This window comes from Schistocerca nitens, chromosome 3, assembly GCF_023898315.1.
Source record: "Schistocerca nitens isolate TAMUIC-IGC-003100 chromosome 3, iqSchNite1.1, whole genome shotgun sequence".
NCBI lineage: Eukaryota > Metazoa > Arthropoda > Insecta > Orthoptera > Acrididae > Schistocerca > Schistocerca nitens.
The window spans coordinates 226,536,482-226,542,284 of record NC_064616.1 but is presented as its reverse complement, the minus strand read 5'-3'; the positions used below and the strand labels follow the sequence as shown (position 1 = coordinate 226,542,284).

Genomic DNA, 5,803 nt, shown 5'->3' with positions numbered 1-5,803 from the left:
GATCAGAGTATCATTAAGCTTAATACAGTTTGTAAACCAACTGTGCATTTTCAATATTCCGTCAACAAGCAAATTTCTGCTTCAACCCTACTCAATCTAGGTAATCATTTTATTTGATACCCTATGTTATTTCCCCAGATGATCTCTAGTCTAACTCCAGTGTTAATTCAAACACCGTATTCAAACGCATACCACGATATGGCTGTCCAAATCATCGTCGAACGTGAACCACCACTAAGTTTCACTCTTGGGACGTCAACTCGGCCAGAAGTTGGAAACAGTGTGAAACAGGACACATCCGACCAAATGGTTTCGAGATCGCATTTTCCTGTTAGGGGCATTTGCATCACTGATGAGGGATTTTGGAATCCCAGCTCGTCCAACAGTTCCTAACTTGTGGAGCTCCCTTCATGTTGTTTTGGCGTTGAAAGGGTTCGCGAATGCGACATTCAGTTCGGCCCTGATTTTGCATCTGTCGTTCTATTTTTAGTCACAATCCTCTTCAATGACCGTCAACACACACTTTCGTTCGCATTGTGACTTAGCGGATGATACCCTTCCGTTTTCCCTGTATACTGTATAAATCTTTGATATGGCGCCTTATAAAACACCAAACTCTTCGGCTACCTTGGTTACTAAAGCAGTCACTATATGAGGACCAACAGTTTGTCTGCGTTCGAATTAACTGATCTGCGACAGCTACACAGAACACTGTTCTGACCACAACAGGCTCTTGTACCATATTGAAGAGTGTGGACAGGGGCCGTTTGTGCCTAAGCACAACACTGCAAGCTGCAGGATTCGCTAGTGTTACATTCATATTCAAGCATGCATTTATCGCGGTGTTCGCATATCTTTGTCCAACCACTGTATTTATTGTAATTCAATAGTTGGTCTAGTGTAAGCTGTATTTTTAATGTTATTCTGTCTCTCTGCATTTTACACTTTACATTTCGGATTTTGAGTTAAATTATTGCATTGTTTTCAACCCACTGCCGTACGCAGAAACGCACCAGTCTAGGAGCAGCCGTATCAACGAGTCCCCACATTTTTCTTACAACAGTAAATCATTCTTTCTCCAGGAAGAGTGCAACATATTCAGACGTACTGTAACGTCTCCTGGAAAAATTTAGTGCAAAGTATAAGTGAGCTGGGGCAAAAACAGAGACACGGGACATAGGAATTTTATCGGAGTTTGCAAATGGATATACAAGTCGAATCTGCGATGCGACCAAACCAACGAATACTTAAAGATCGTTGTTTATTTTGTAATGTAGAGACCATAGCCTTCTTTGTGATCATTCTGCTTTGTGTCTTATCGCTGCACCGACTGCTATATCTGGATGCTCTCATTTGTCTCGGTTGATAAAAGCTCTGCACTGCTGCAAATTACGTATTTGTTATCTCTAAAGTGTAACTGACTTTTGTTAAAGTGATATGCGATTTTATTTATGTGAAAATTAACATCTTCTCTCTGAGCATTTGCAGAATTAATTTCAGCCGTAAATTTCCATTATTGACAGCCATTACTGCCTGGATTACTAATTTCTTTAAATATGGCAGCAGTGGTCAGCTTATTCAGAGAAAAACTACGTCTTTACCCACGACTAGTAATTATGCAATTACTACTATTAAGATTTTCCAGAATTTCAGCAAATTTTAGGTGCACCAGAATGCAGACTGCCGAGTATGTTCCAGCACTGAAGCAGCTAACACATTTATCTTATGTTAAAAGTATTAAATGTTCTCTTTAGGGTCAAGCAAAAGCTGCATTACATCAAAAATACGGATAAGGCACCATATTTTCTCTGTGAATAAGAGATCATCATGCTCTTGACTGAAAAACTTCTGTTATGTGGTGAGGGCACCGTATCACCTGGAAAATTGCTAGCCATTGTTTAGAAAATCCTACTTACTGTGAGACGAGCAAGTTTACAGTAGGAATTCATATAACAGTGTTGCAATTCAATCTCTCTTATAACTACGCGGGCAGTAACTGTTGGCACTTCGTGCGTAGAAACCCGCAACTGCAAATAACGTTAAACTATACTACGAATATCATTTCATATTATTATATTACTAAAATCATTTTTATAACTACAGTACCAAAGGGCACACTCCTACGAACGTCAGCTAATCCACAAATTTAACTGTCTGTCTTAACATTCGCCGGAAATTATGTGACCTCCAACTTCTCCTATAAGAGATAAAGATATCATACCAGATTTATTAATCCTCCTACAAGTAAGGGCTTCTCAGAACAAAATATCTATTAAACTGCCTATGTGCAAGTCTAACAGCTGTAATAAATTCACAAAAATACGTTAATATCAGAAAATCTTATCACTTCTACCAATAACTAATCCATAAATGGCGAACATTGTAGCAGGAGGAAACCTTGAAGTCCTATCCAGGAACACATCAGAAGTACAAGTTTCCACTAGCGTATGTTCACTTGTCGTCATATTATTGAATGAAACTCACTTGCGACCTTCAGAAATTTTCAAAATTCCACGATCTGAATGCTACTTCACTGATAGACAGCTCCGAGTCAGGTAACCTAGAGGCAACGGCTTTTAAAATACGAACCGGTGTGGACCTAAAAACAAAGCAGTAACAGTAGCGGATGATCTGAATTCTATACATCCACTATAGCGTTCAAACACAACAACCCAGACAGGACTATATTATTCGGCCACTCTAATAACTCCAATTTAGCTGTTACTTCAGCACATGAACTAACTTATTATCCTACTAATATAGCTTTCTTGCTGGACTTTCTGATCATCGTTCAGTATATAAATGTACTGATCCTTATCACTGTAAATACTCTTTGTATTCTAAATTTTGAACATAATCCGTTATTAGTATCAGCAGGAGTTACATCGCCATCTTACTCTTACAACACACTAATTCGTTAGGAGAAATGGAAAACCACATTTATAACTTTTACGGACATTTGTAGGTATTCAGCCTGCACCTTAGCACATGATCGCATCATGTATCTTAACTCAGGTGGTAAGGTCTAGTTACCACCTGTTTGAAGATATCTGTGTTGGTCCATGTCACGTTCTATGTGAGACGGAAACTATCCAAATCTGGTTACAAAAATGTAACGCATCTATTTGGGAGAGATGCGAGACAAATGTGCGATTAGTAGAGTCGAACGTTTACCACGAATTAATTCTGATGGTAGAGCGAAGAGTTTATCTCGCTCAAAATCTCACTCTTAGGCGCGGGCGAGGATCGGACTGATGTGACACTGCTGGATGTAATACGGGCGGCCAACAATAGCACCATCTATTTTTGTTTGTCCAACACTTCGGTCGTCCAATCGGAACGTTTGCTCACGTGTCGCTGCGTGCCGAGGAAGAAAATGGACGACATTCTATACTTTATACGCATTATTCTGCATAAAAAGCAGTGTTCACAGCCGTTAACAGAAAAGACAGTACTCCAGGGATGAGGTAAGTACCACCGGCTTCTCCCAACTCGGAACGCAGGTACGAGCACATCTTCGCGTGAAGCTGGCCAGACAGCAATGGTTAACTGCCAAACATGTTTGCCACATGACAATTATTACATTTCGTTGGCCTAAAGAAATTTTACCTTTCGTTATAAATACATACAAATGCAAGTAAATGGAAGGCGTACTTTAAAATTACATTAACGAAGTTTCACTCTGCAGCTGAGTGTGCGCTGATCTGAAACTTCCTGGCAGATTAAAGCTGTATGCAGGACCAGGACACGGTCTTTGAAACTTTGCCTTTCGCGCGCAAATGCTCTATCTATTGAGCTATCCAGGTACAACTTACGACGTGCCCGCACAGCTTCACTTTCGGCTCGGCACATAGTTTTCATTTTCCAGGAAGTTTCATACTGTTAAATTGTTCAGAAAACTTCTTATAGACCCTGATAGGATATCCACTAACCACTATATGATAAACACAGCCGTACATGTTTAGTGCGCGCTCGCGCGCGTGTCTGTCTGTCTGTCTGTCTGTCTGTGTGTGTGTGTGGGGGGGGGGGGGGGGGAGGGGGGGGGGGAGGAGGAGGGGAGGGAGGCACAGAAAGGGCAAGGATAGGAAGAGAAGACCTAAACTTTTACTACAATCAGTATCATTAATAACTTGTAACACAATTAGTTGCGTCGAACGAGCGTAACAAGTGATGTGAAACTGAATGAATGAATGAAACAGTTGATAATGAGGTATAAGACGCTACTGTTCTTCAGGGAGAGAGAGAGGGAGAGAGAGAGAGAGAGAGAGAGAGAGAGAGAGAGAGAGAATGAATTAATGAATCGCCAGAAATCTTCTTCAAAAACGTTGTAATTGCAAAATAATGTCACACTGACCGAGAAGATTTACTTAATTGCTGCATAGAATAAATACTTATTAGACAATAATACTGGCATTAAAGGCGCGTAAATTTCGTTAAAGCGTTTTCAAGTTTCAAATGCAAATCGGTAGAAAATAGATAAGCAGTGTCTTACGAACATACACATGTTTTTTAATGGGTCCGCGCCTCAATCGGTAGAAACGGAACTCTGATAGGATCAATTTGTTGTATGTCTGTCCGACTGTTTGAAACTCTTTTGCTGAGGAACGGGTGGACGTATCAAGTTCAAATTTGTCTCATACTAAGGTCTATTGACAGTGTAATAAATGTAAGCATCTAAGCCAGTGCAATAAAAAGATACAGCCATTTAATGTAACATATTTTGATATTCGCAAATTCACTCACCAAAACCTGTAGTGTACTTCCCGTTGACCTAGAATCATGAAATTTGGCAAACAGTAAGCTTCGACTGTGAAGGTAAAGGAAAATCTACATATTGTCAAATTGCCGCGTGGGATTAGCCGAGCGGTCAGCCGGCACGGTAACTCAGCGTGTTTGGTCAGAGGGCTAGCTGCCCTCTGTAATAAAAAAAACTGAGTTAATGGAACAACAACGAACTGAAATGGGTGTCTTTCGACGTCCGCCCCGAGCAGATTAAACGAACTTGCCGGCACGGTAGCTCAGCGTGTTCGGTCACAGAGCCGTTTGGCCTATGTAATAAAAAACTGAGTGGAAGGATCAACAAACGAACTTGAACAGGATGTCTTGCGACGTCCGCAACGACCTAACACAACGATCAACAAGGAACAAAATGAAAAAAAAAAAAAATGCGGTCTAATGCGCTGCAGTCGTGGACTGTGCGGCTCATCCCGGCGGAGGTTCGAGTCCTCCCTCGGGCATGGGTGTGTGTATTTGTCCTTAGGATGATTTAGGTTAAGTAGTGTGTAAGCTTAGGGACTTATGACCTTAGCAGTCAAGTCCCATAAGATTTCACATCTTTTTTTTTTTTTTTTTTTTTTTTGCAAATTGTAATTATAGCACACAAAAACATTTCTTTTGTCATAACAGGCAAAATTCATCTAGATCCTCGATTTCCTGTATGGATGAACTGTCTATATGCATAATTAAGTTTGTACGGAACGCTTCAAGTGCGAGTCCTACTCACATCTGACCAATTTTTACTAAGGAAAAAACGCAGCTTATTTTTCACCATGATGGGTAGAATACTTGTATAAGTCTTCATCAAGTACAGTGTTCCACGTTGTGTCTCTCAGCGTTATGAAAATCGGTGGAAACAATTTGCAGGGAAACTGATGACAGTCAGTTTTTGCAATGGCGGTGTTAATTTTGAGTTATAATCTCGAAAAACGTCCTCTTGTGATACTAGTTCGAGCCTCTTTGATTTCACTGGAAGTCTAACACTAGAACTTTTGGTGGAAGTATTTACTGTTGGTGTATACCCCTT

At 40.4% G+C, this 5,803-nt stretch overlaps 1 protein-coding gene across 1 annotated transcript in view; it reads right to left on the bottom strand.

The window, feature by feature from the left end:
* LOC126248187 (excitatory amino acid transporter 1) overlaps positions 1-5,803 on the bottom strand; it is a 286,678-nt gene that overhangs the window by 75,553 nt on the left and 205,322 nt on the right. The window lies entirely within an intron of this gene.